This window comes from Balaenoptera physalus (assembly GCF_965194825.1).
Source record: "Balaenoptera physalus genome assembly, chromosome: 18".
Taxonomy (NCBI): Eukaryota; Metazoa; Chordata; class Mammalia; order Artiodactyla; family Balaenopteridae; genus Balaenoptera; species Balaenoptera physalus.
The window spans coordinates 23,922,919-23,933,975 of record NC_138899.1 but is presented as its reverse complement, the minus strand read 5'-3'; the positions used below and the strand labels follow the sequence as shown (position 1 = coordinate 23,933,975).

General features: G+C 41.4%; 1 long non-coding RNA gene across 1 annotated transcript in view; it reads left to right on the top strand.

The window, feature by feature from the left end:
- The first annotated feature begins 1,011 nt into the window (after positions 1-1,011).
- LOC309647410 overlaps positions 1,012-11,057 on the top strand; it is a 57,969-nt gene continuing 47,923 nt past the window's right edge. Inside the window, exon 1 of the long non-coding RNA XR_014256028.1 lies at positions 1,012-10,104. This is a non-coding gene — a long non-coding RNA (uncharacterized lncRNA). The remainder of the gene's footprint in view (positions 10,105-11,057) is intronic.

Sequence of the window (11,057 nt, the reverse complement as noted above, 5' to 3'; positions counted from 1 at the left end):
TAAAATAAAGCTATTATAATAAAATATAAGAAAAAATATTAAGAAAAAATTTTTTTAATTTTTTAAAATAAAAAATATGAAAAAACTTATTAAGAAAAAAATTTTTTAGTTTTTAAAAATAGAAAATAAAAAATTATTAAGAAAACATTTATTAAGAAAAAAATTTTTTTAAGTACAAAAAAAAGGACAGACCGAACCCTAGGACAAATGGTGAAAGCAAAGCTATACAGACAAAATCTCACCCAGAAGCATACACATATACACTCACAAAAAAAGGAAAAGGGGAAAAATTAATATATCCTGCTCCTAAAGTCCACCTCCTGAATTTGGGATGATTCGTTGTCTATTCAGGTATTCAACAGATGCAGGTACATCAAGTAGTTTGTGGAGCTTTAATCCGCTGCTCCTGAGGCTGCTGGGAGAGATTTCCCTTTCTCTTCTTTGTTTGCACAGCTCCTGGGGTTCAGCTTTGGATGTGGACCCGCCTCTGCGTGTAGGTCGCCTGAGGGTATCTGTTCTTCGCTCACACAGGAGGGGGTTAAAGGAGCAGCTGCTTTGGGGGCTCTGGCTCACTCAGGCGGGGGGGGGGGGAGGGAGGCGTACGGATGCGGGGCGAGCCTGCGCCGGCAGAGGCCAGTGTGACGTTGCACCAGCCTGAGGTGCGCCGTGCGTTCTCCTGGGGAAGTTGTCCCCGGATCACGGGACCCTGGCAGTGGCGGGCTGCACAGGCTCCCTGGAGGGAAGGTGTGGAGAGTAACCTGTGCTCGCACACAGGCTTCTTGGTGGTGGCAGCAGCAGCCTTAGCGTCTCACGCCCGTCTCTGGGGTCCGCGCTGATCGCTGCGGCTCACGCCCATCTCTGGAGCTCGTTTAGGCGGCGCTCTGAATCCCCTCTCCTTGCGCGCCGCGAAACAAAGCGGCAAGAAAAAGTATCTTGCCTCTTCGGCAGCTGCAGACCTTTTCCTGGACTCCCTCCCGGCTAGCTGTGGTGCACTAGCCCCTTCAGGCTGTGTTCACGCTGCCAACCCCAGTCCTCTCCCTGCGATCTGACCGAAGCCCGAGCCTCAGCTCCCAGCCCCGCCCACCCCGGCGGGTGAGCAGACAAGCATCTCGGGCTGGTGAGTGCTGATCGGCGCCGAGCCTCTGTGCGGGAATCTCTCTGCTTTGCCCTCCACACCCCTGTGGCTGCGCTCTCCTCCGTGGTTCCGAAGCTTCCCCCCTCTGCCACCCGCAGTCTCCACCCGCGAAGGGGCTTCCTAGTGTGTGGAAACCTTTCCTCCTTCACAGCTCCCTCCCACTGGTGCAGGTCCCGTCCCTATTCTTTTGTCTCTGTTATTTCTTTTTTCTTTTGCCCTACCCAGGTACGTGGGGAATTTCTTGCCTTTTGGGAGGTCTGAGGTCTTCTGCCAGCGTTCAGTAGGTGTTCTGTAGGAGTTGTTCCACGTGTAGATGTATTTCTAATGTATCTGTGGGAAGGAAGGTGATCTCCGCATCTTACTCTTCCGCCATCTTGCCAAAACAGTCTTTAGTTTTAATTCTTTAATTTTGACTTTCAAAATCAGAGAAGTGGTTTATCTGACTTTAAAAATTTACCTATGTAAGTTATTTAAGCTGATAAAATTTCATGGATTCATTTCCTTTCAAGATGTCCATTTTTGTAAAAGGACATTGAATGCCAGGAAACTGGAGAATTTTCAAAAGTATGCTAACCCACCAGGAGGCGTGGGGCGGGATAGTGGGGAAGGGAGGAAGGGGAGAAGAAGAACGAACAGGGGAGGGAAGAGGGAGAAAGAGATGAAGCAGCAGGAGATGGAGAGTGGGGAGGGGAGGAGAACTAGTTCTCACATTTCAGCGTCAGAAAATAGTTCTCAAAGGAAAGGCTTCACATTATCTGCTTAACGTGAAGCGGGTTCTGTCTCAATTTTATTTCTACAGCATAGTGTATTGACATACATATATATCTACCCCTTTTAAAGAATGTGTACACCTGTGCCCCTCGACTCTTCCTGTTGTACGCCATCAGAGAGGGCTTGTCTCCCTGCTGCCTCTCTCTTTTTTTCCTCCTCTCTCTCTAGGCCTTTCAGGATCTTCCAATCTCCTATAGAGCAAGAAGAGTAAACCCAGTATATTGCATGCTGTGAAGATTTTAAATGACAAGATAAATGCCAAGGAAGTTTACCAGTACTGGCAGGGTATTTCCAGATCTTAGGGTTTAAATGCTTTAACCTTTAGATGCAAGTGGCTCTTTATCTCTTGATTGACGTGTGTTCTTTAGTCTTGTTGGCTTCTAACAGTATTTTAGTAAGCATTTTATATTTGTCCCTAAAAGTGTATATGATATTATCTTAGTGCATGTCCCCTTTTTAACGCAAATTCCTTTTTCAAGTTGGAGCTAGACTTACATAGAGGAAAACACTGAGGAGAGCAGGCATACCAATAGCTATTCGTAACTGAAATTGGTCCTTATTCCTTTCTGATTTTTGACATCTTTATTTATACTAACCTTAATTTGTTATTTCCTAAAAATTACTTTGTCAGTTATAAATTACATTTTGCTGCTATAATAGACACCACACTGCAAAGATTAGACACAACATAGTTTCTTCTTTCACATAAAAGTACCCCAAAGGTAAGCAGCTGATGGTTGGCTTGGTAGCTCTGAGCAATCAGCTAAGTCCAAGGCTCCTTCTGTCTTTCTGCACCATCATCCATGATGAGTCATTTCCACCTGCAAGTTTATAAGATAGCTGCTGCAGCTTCATCTATAGTTTAGAATTTCCAAAAAGGAGAGGAGAGGAAGGGGAGAAAAGCTAAAGAAGGTGCGTTACAGAATTCCTGTCCCACATTTTATTGAGGGTTATTCTCAATGGAACCACTCAACACTTTTACATAGATTTCTTTGGCCAGAATTAGATATATGGCCATACCAACCTGCCAGGGGAACTTGAAAAGTGTAATCGTTTTCATGGGCATATTGCCACCCTGAATAAAACTAGGAATCTTTGATTAAGCAGGAAAAGGAGAATGAAAATAGTGTTGGCAGCGCCTCGTCCCTGACATAATCATGTAACCTTTTATCCTTAACTTAGAGTCATGATTGTCCAAGCTGAAAATGACTTTAGAGATAACTTCAACTAATTCCCTAATATTAGAAATGAGGTCATTTACTTGTTAACATTTAATAAGTACTAACTTATGTGACAGGCAATGTGCTAAGGGCTTTATATGCAGTATCTTATTTTGTGTCTTTACTATGTCTATGAAGGTAGCGTAACTACTTAATAGCTGTGATTTTGGTTAAGGCACTTAACACCAGTCTTAGTCTCCATGTAAGATTCTGGGGATAGTAAATACGAAATATTCATCAGCCTTTTAGTTCCATGTGAGTAAGGATCATGTACTCCTAATATATGCCATGTCAAGGATGGTGTTTGATGCATGGGAGGTACCCAGTTAAATGTTTAGATTAATGAATGGAAGGTCACACTGCTGTTAGGGTTTGAAGCACTCATATCTGACTTCAGAGGCTGGGCTTTGAATCGTACTGCATTGCCTCATTTTTTTTTCTTCTTTTGGTCAAAATGTTTTACTTTGCTTTTAATTTATTCATTACATAGCAGTTTTCCATGGTAACTTTTTTCTCCCAAATAAACGTTTGTTCTAAAACCTCATGAAATTAGAATATTTTTTTATTGCCAGTGACAGAAACCCAATGCAAGTGAGCTTAAACAAAAGAGAAATGTATCACAGGGATAGTGGAATTTGTCAAGGAATCCAAGGATATGAATGTGCTTGGTCCTCGGGACCAACCATAAACTGCTCCAGCAGAGTCAGCGCTTTCTGGTCTATATACATCTGTTCCTCTCTTTGCATCTTTATTTTCCTCTATCGCTCTCAATGGCTCTTTTGTCACTTTATGCTTTGCTGTTCCCAAAGCAGGGACTATCACATTTGCAGCACGCAAACTGCATGTTGTATCTTCAGTGATGAGAAAGAAACAGAGTCTCACAGTTACGTTTACAAAGTTCTCACGGGGAAGCACTCTAAGTGGCTGAGATTGGGTGAGGTGCCTACCTCTGGTGAATACACAGAGAGGAAGGGGATGGCGATGACCAGTTTTATGTGTGTCAACTTGGCGAGACTGTAATTCCCAGTTACTCACTCAAACACTGATTTAGGTCTGCTATGAAGTGATTTTGTAGATATGATTAAAGTTTGTAATCAATTGACTTTAAGTAAGGGAGATTATTCTAGCGAACGTGAGTGGTCCTGAGCTAGTTGACTTGCAAACCACTGACAAGTCGCCTTGAGACCAACACCCACAACCCGTCTTTGCTTCTAGACCTACAACTAGACTCAAGTCTTAGGGGGCCCTGAAGGGTGAGGTACAAACTATAATCCATAAGGCTGTGCACTACACGCCAAAAGGATTGTATAATTTTTCCAATGTATACTGACAGAAATATGGAAAATTTGTGTGGGAATGGATCATAAGAACTTGAGATCATGGTGGAAGGAACATATGTTGGATCAGGTTAAATTTTTTGATATGGGCTCACTATGCAGGCATTCTGGATTCAGTGTTTTAGCTTGAGGGATTAGAAATAGCACTAACAGTTGGCTAGTTTTAGCACTGAAATTCTAAGGTATTCTACACCAGAACAGCCTTGTCATACTATAAAGGGAAGTGTCTGCAGGCTTAGGGAGCTTGAAATGTTAGAGTGAATTTATCATGTGAGAACTGCTCATGCACCCTGGATGGTCCAGAGGAGACACATTTCACTGAAACTGAGAAAAAAATTGTAAGGAAAACCTCAAAATCATTGAAAAGCTTGAGGCTGCTGTTCTCTGTAGATCATAACTTACAGTGAGAACTGCTATCATCTAACCAGGTTTCCTGCATGCAGTGGGGATAATGTGATCCTAGAATAGCACAGGCCATATGGTGGCATTTAAGTGGCAATGACAAGGTAGATATGTTTAACTTAACAGACAGTGGAGTCAAAGCAGATAGAATAATCTGACTCACAGAGAGGTGTGGTGATGTTTAGTTGAATCTGGTGACCTTAAACAAGAAATAAAAGGGAAGGCTACTAAATTCTTATTTGACCTGTATAAGGAGAAGAGCTCTAGGTCAACTGCATAGAAGTCTAACTTAAACACTGAAACCCTGAGTCATGGCCCCTCAATCAACTCCCAGACTTGAGCCAGTTTACAGACATAGAACTCCTCTTGAGGAAGGACCCTGTAGATTCCAGTTGCCCAAGATAGGTACTGTTCACCTTTCTCCCAGCTGTCCCCAAAGGACTTATGGCCACTTTTTGGGAAAAGAGAAATATTACTTTTGGGGGATTACTGGACACTGTCTTTGAACTGAAATTAATTCCTGGAGACAAAAAACATCATTGTGTCCACCATTCAGAGCAGGAGCCTGTGGAGGTCGGATGATCAATGGAGTTTTAGCTCAGATCAATCTTATAGTTAGTCCAGTTTTTTAATAAACATACTCTGTGGTGATTTCCCCAGTTCCAGAAGGCATAATTGCAATAGACCTACTCAGCAACTGACAGAATTTCCACATTGATTCCCCAAATTATAGAGTGAGGTCTATTATGGTGGGAAAGACCACGTGGAAACCACTAGAACTGTCTTTACCTAGGAAAAAAGTAAACCAGAAGCAATTTGCATCCCTGGAGGGACTGCAGGGATTGCCATCATCAAGGACTTGGATGCACTGTGGTGATTCCCACCATACCCTTTCAACTTACCTATTTGGCCTGTGCAGAAAGCAGATCTTGAAGAATGATAGTAGATTGTCATAAGCTTACCCAGGTGGTAGATTCCAGTTGTAGCTGTTCTTCTACATGTGGTTTCGTTGCTTGAACAAATCAGCATATCCCCTAAAAGTGGTATGCAGCTATTGATTTGGCAAATGTTCTTTTCTGAATGCGTATTAGTAAATACCGCTTCCAGCTGGGCAAGACCAGCAATACTATTACCTTTACTGGTCTATCTGAGAGGTATGTCAACTCTCCAGCCCTGAATCATAATTTCCTCCACGAGTACCTTGATTGCCTTTTCCTTCCATGAGATATCAAACTGGTTTCTTATATTGATATTATGCTGATTGGAACCTGGTGAGCAGGAAGTAGCAATTATACTTGGTTTATTAATGAGACATCTCTGCGTCAGACAGTGGGAAATATATACAAAAAAATTCAGGAGCCTGTTATCTTAGTTATATTTCTAGGGGTCCATTGGTGTGGGGCATATTAAAATATCCCTTCCAAGGTGAACTTGCAAGTAGCTGCATCTGGCCTCTCCTACAACAAAAGAAGAACAATACATAATGGGTCTCCATAAAATATGGAGACAATATAATTCTAATTTTTTTTATGCTACTGTGACTCATTTACCAAGTGACCAAAAAAGCTGTTTTAAATGGGGCACAAGAATAAGAGAAGACTCCGTTACACGTCTGGCCTGCCATGCAAGCTGCTCTAACTCTTGGACCCTATGATCCAGTAAATCCAATAATGCTGAAAGTTTGATGCCTTTGGCAGGCTTCTTTAAGTTAATCACAGCATGATATTAGGTGTTTGGACCAAAGCCCTGATATCCTCTACACATGACTACTCTCAATTTGAGAACAGCTTTTGGTTTACTAATGGACTTTTTTAGACACACTGGATGCTTACCCATGGCTCACCACGTTACCAGGCAACCTGAGGTACCCACTGTGAATGCTCACAAAATGGTGACTTCAGCAGAAGATTTTACTAATCAGATATATCGGATTACTCATTCTGTGGATACCAGTCAGCCTTTTTCTACTCTTCTCCATGCCCCATGGGCTCATGAACAGAGTGATCATGGTGGCAGGTATGGAGATTTTGCATGGATGTAGCATTCATGAATCGAGTGTTGTCTGACCCTTCAAGCCATATGTTTGGGCATGCCAAGTAGTAGTCCGTCATCCAGGGGAAGTAGTATATACGAGATTAGGCTTGAGCAGGGCCTGAAGGCACAAGTTAGTTGCATAAAGAAGTAGCCCAAATGCCCTTGGTCCCCACTCCTGCTACATTACCTTTACTTTTGAAGCCCATACCAATGATCTTATAGAGACGTCTCTATGAACAGTTGACTGAAGAAGAGAAATGTTTCTCTTTTGGATGGTTCTGTAAGATATCCAGGCACCACCTGAAAGTGGACTGTTGTAGTACTGTAGCCCCTTTCTGGACATCCCGAAGGACAATAGTGAAGGCACAATAGTGCCTTCCTGATGGCAGAACTTTGGGCGGTGCATCTGGTTGTTCATTTTGCCTGAAGGAGAAGTGATCAGAGGCGCAAGTCTATAGCAACTCATTGGCTGTGGTTAATAATTTGGCTGGATGGTCAGGGTTTGGAGGGCACATGACTGATAAAACTGGTGACAAGAAGGTCTGAGGAAGAGGCATGTGGATATACCACTATTCATGGGCAAAGAATGTGAAGACTTTTGTGTCCTACATGACTGCCATGAAATGGTGACCTCAATAGAGGAAGCTTTTAAAAATCAAGTGGATAAGAGTACCCATCCTTTGAATACAAGTCAGTCTCTTCCCCTAGCCACTCCTGTCATTGTCCGGTGGGCTCATGAGCAGATTGACCATGGTGGCAAGGAATGGAGATTATACATAAGCTTAGCAATATAGACATTTACTCATCAAGGACAACCTGACTACAGCTTCTGGTGATTGTCCCCTCTGCCAGATGCAGAGAATAAAACTAAGTCCCCTAGAATAAAACTGGACCCCCAAGTTGATCAGCTACATTAGATAGCTTCCATTGTAGAAAAAGCAGAACTTTACTCCTGCTTGAATAGACACTTACTCTGGATAGTGAGTACAGGAAACGTAAATCCATATCTCTGCCAAAGCTACCACCCATGGACCTACAGAATGCCTTGTCCTCTGTCAAGGATTCCACATAGCACTGCTTCTGAGCAAGGAATTTACCTGACAGCAAATAAAGTATGACAGTGGACCCATGCTCATTAAATTCACCCATCTTACCATGTTTGAATCATCCTGAAATGAAGGGTAAAAGAGCCTTCTTAAGACACAGTTATAGTGCCAGATAGATGGCAATACCTTATAGGACCTAGGCAGTATCCTCCAGGAGGCTGTATAAGATCTAAATCAGCATTTATTCTATGAGGCAGTTTCTTCCACAGCTAGCATTCATTGATCCAGGAATCAAGGATTGTAAATGGGAGTAGTCTCATTCACTGTTACACCAACTAATCTACTAGCAAAATTTTTATGTCCCATCCCCATGACCTTAGGCTTCGTTGGCTTTAGAGGCCTTAGTTCCAAAGGGAAGAATGTGTCCACAAGGAGACGTAACAATAATTCCACTGCAGAGGAAGCTGAGAATGCCACTTGGCCACATTAGGCTCTACACGCCTCTGAATTACCAGGCAAAGATGAGAGTTACTATGCTGTCTGGGTTGCTGATCCTGATTATTAAGGGGGAATTGTGTCATTACTACACAATGGGAATGAGGGAGAGTATGCCTGGAATACAGAATATTCCCTAGGGTGCCTCTTAATATAATCATGTCCTAGACTAAAGTCAATGGAAAATTACAATCACTCAATTCAGACAGGACTGCCATTGGCCCAGACCCTTGAGGAATGAAATTTTGGGTAATTCCACTAGGCAAATAACCACGACCTGCTGAAGTGTTTCTTGAAGGTAAAGGGCATTTGGAATTGGTAGGGAAGAAAGTAGTTTTAAATACATCTGTAACCATGAGACCAGTTGTAGAAATGAGGATTATAATAGTTATGTGTATTACTTATTTTATTTTATTTTATTTTTTAAATGTGGGTTTATTGCATGGAAATAGACAAAGCTTCATGCCACCAAATGCTGTTTTCAGAGCGAATTTTTTCTTTTTTTAAAGCTGAGATTTCTTCTTTTTTTTTTTTTTCTTTAATTATTTTTTTAAATTTATTTATTTTTGTTTACACTGGGTCTTCGTTCCTGCGCACGGGCCCTCTCTAGTTACGGCGAGCGGGGGCTACTCTTCATCGCGGTGCGCGGGCCTCTCACTGCGGTGGCTTCTCTTGCTGCGGAGCACAGGCTCTAGGCACACGGGCTCAGTAGTTGTGGCTCACGGGCTTAGTTGCTCCTCGGCATGTGGGATCTTCCCTGACCAGGGCTCGAACCCGTGTCCCCTGCAGTGGCAGGTGGATTCCTAACCACTGCGCCACCAGGGAAGCCCTACTTATTTTATTATAAATGTATATATATGTGTGTATATATATACACACACATATATATATTTTACACGCACACTAGATATTTGTTTTCTTCCATATTTTATCCTCTTGTTATCTAAGGTAAGAGTTACTAATAATAGTGAAGTATCACAGTATTTAATTTAATATTTAATTTAAAGCCTATTAAAGGAGAAGTGTGAGAATCGCCTCAAGGCTTTGCATCCTCCTCTCGGGAAAGGATTAGTCTATTTTTGTACTAATGTAGGATAGTTTAATCGTGTTTTGTGGAAGTATGGCTTGGTTCTTGTCTTTTATTTAAGAAAGAAATTTGGTTTAAAGAGATGTGTATGCGTGCCCAAGCTGACAAGGGGTGGACTCTGTTTTATGTTTTAACTTGTTAGGCTGTTGCCCTCAGTTAGTCAATCAAACATTAATCTAAGTGTTGCAGTGAAGGCATTTTATAGGTGTGATTAAATTCCACAGTCAGTTGACTTTAAGTAAGTGAGATTATCCGAATTAATCTGGGTGAGCCTGGTTCAGTCAGTTGGAAGGCCTTAAGAGCAGAACCGAGGTTTTCTTGAAGAAGAAGAAACTGGCTGTAGACAACAGCTTTGGTGATGCCTGAGAGGGCCATCCTCCGTTTCCTGTTGCCTGTGGATTTGGGGACTTTCCTTGCCGGTTCCCACAAGCATATAAGAAAATTTCTTGCAATAAATCTCTTAAGATATATTTCCTATTCCTCTGTTTCATTGGTTGTACTTTGGACAGAGTAACATTTCACATAATAGACGCTGCAATGCGAACAAGGGATAGAAAGGAGCAGGGAGCAATTTAAGGTGAGTGAGTCCAGGTGGAGGGGGGTGTGTGTGGGGTTAGCATGGAGGGAAGTTGGAAAGATAAACCAGTGAATGGTCTATAGGTTTTATTATGACCTCTGTGCTAAGCCTGGGATCAATATTTTTGCTGCTTTATGCTGTGTAGAAAATTCTGCATAGGAGATCTGATCATTTCACTATATTTGCATGTATGTATCCATGTTTTTCTACAAGATTTCCAAATTGTCCTCATAGCTGTTTAATTTAACAGAGTGGGGATAATGCTCAAATTTAAAAATTATTTTTTGGTTTACCCTTTCACTGATGTTCATAAACTCAGAATTTTTAGTTTTCCAACTGATCATTGAAAATGTAACTGTAGTTTCTATAGACATCTAGGGACATATTCTAGAGAATTATGTTATTTAACATATAAACACTTAAATTGGGACTATATGTTCTTTAAATCTTTACCATCTATGTTTTTGAGTCAGGGCATTCCAATACATATTATAACCATTCACCCTTTATTTCCTAAGCTTTTTACTCTTCATGTATTCCTTTTTTCTTTACTTTTGCTATAGCAAAATTGCTGCTGAATTATCCATTAACTTTTCTCAGCAATTGCACTTCCTTAAAAAAAATCCCATGCTAGCTCAAGGCAAAATGAGCAGAGATTGCCAGTGTTTTCAGAAGCTCCATTACAAAATGAACAGAGAAACAAAATTAGGCTTAAAGAAAATTAAAGCACTAGCAAAACAAGGTCTTTGGCAGGAATATTTCTGCTGAAAGTTAAATGTGTTCTTCTGAAATGCAAAATGAGTTTGCTATACTGATGAGGCTCTTCCTTATAATTAAACATCAACAAAACAATTAGAATATATTATTTTTGTTTTAAGTACATATTTTTAGGAAGGTGACTGAGGAAAAAAGAGAATGAGGTAAGAGAAGAAAGAAGACTAGTAGGAACGAAG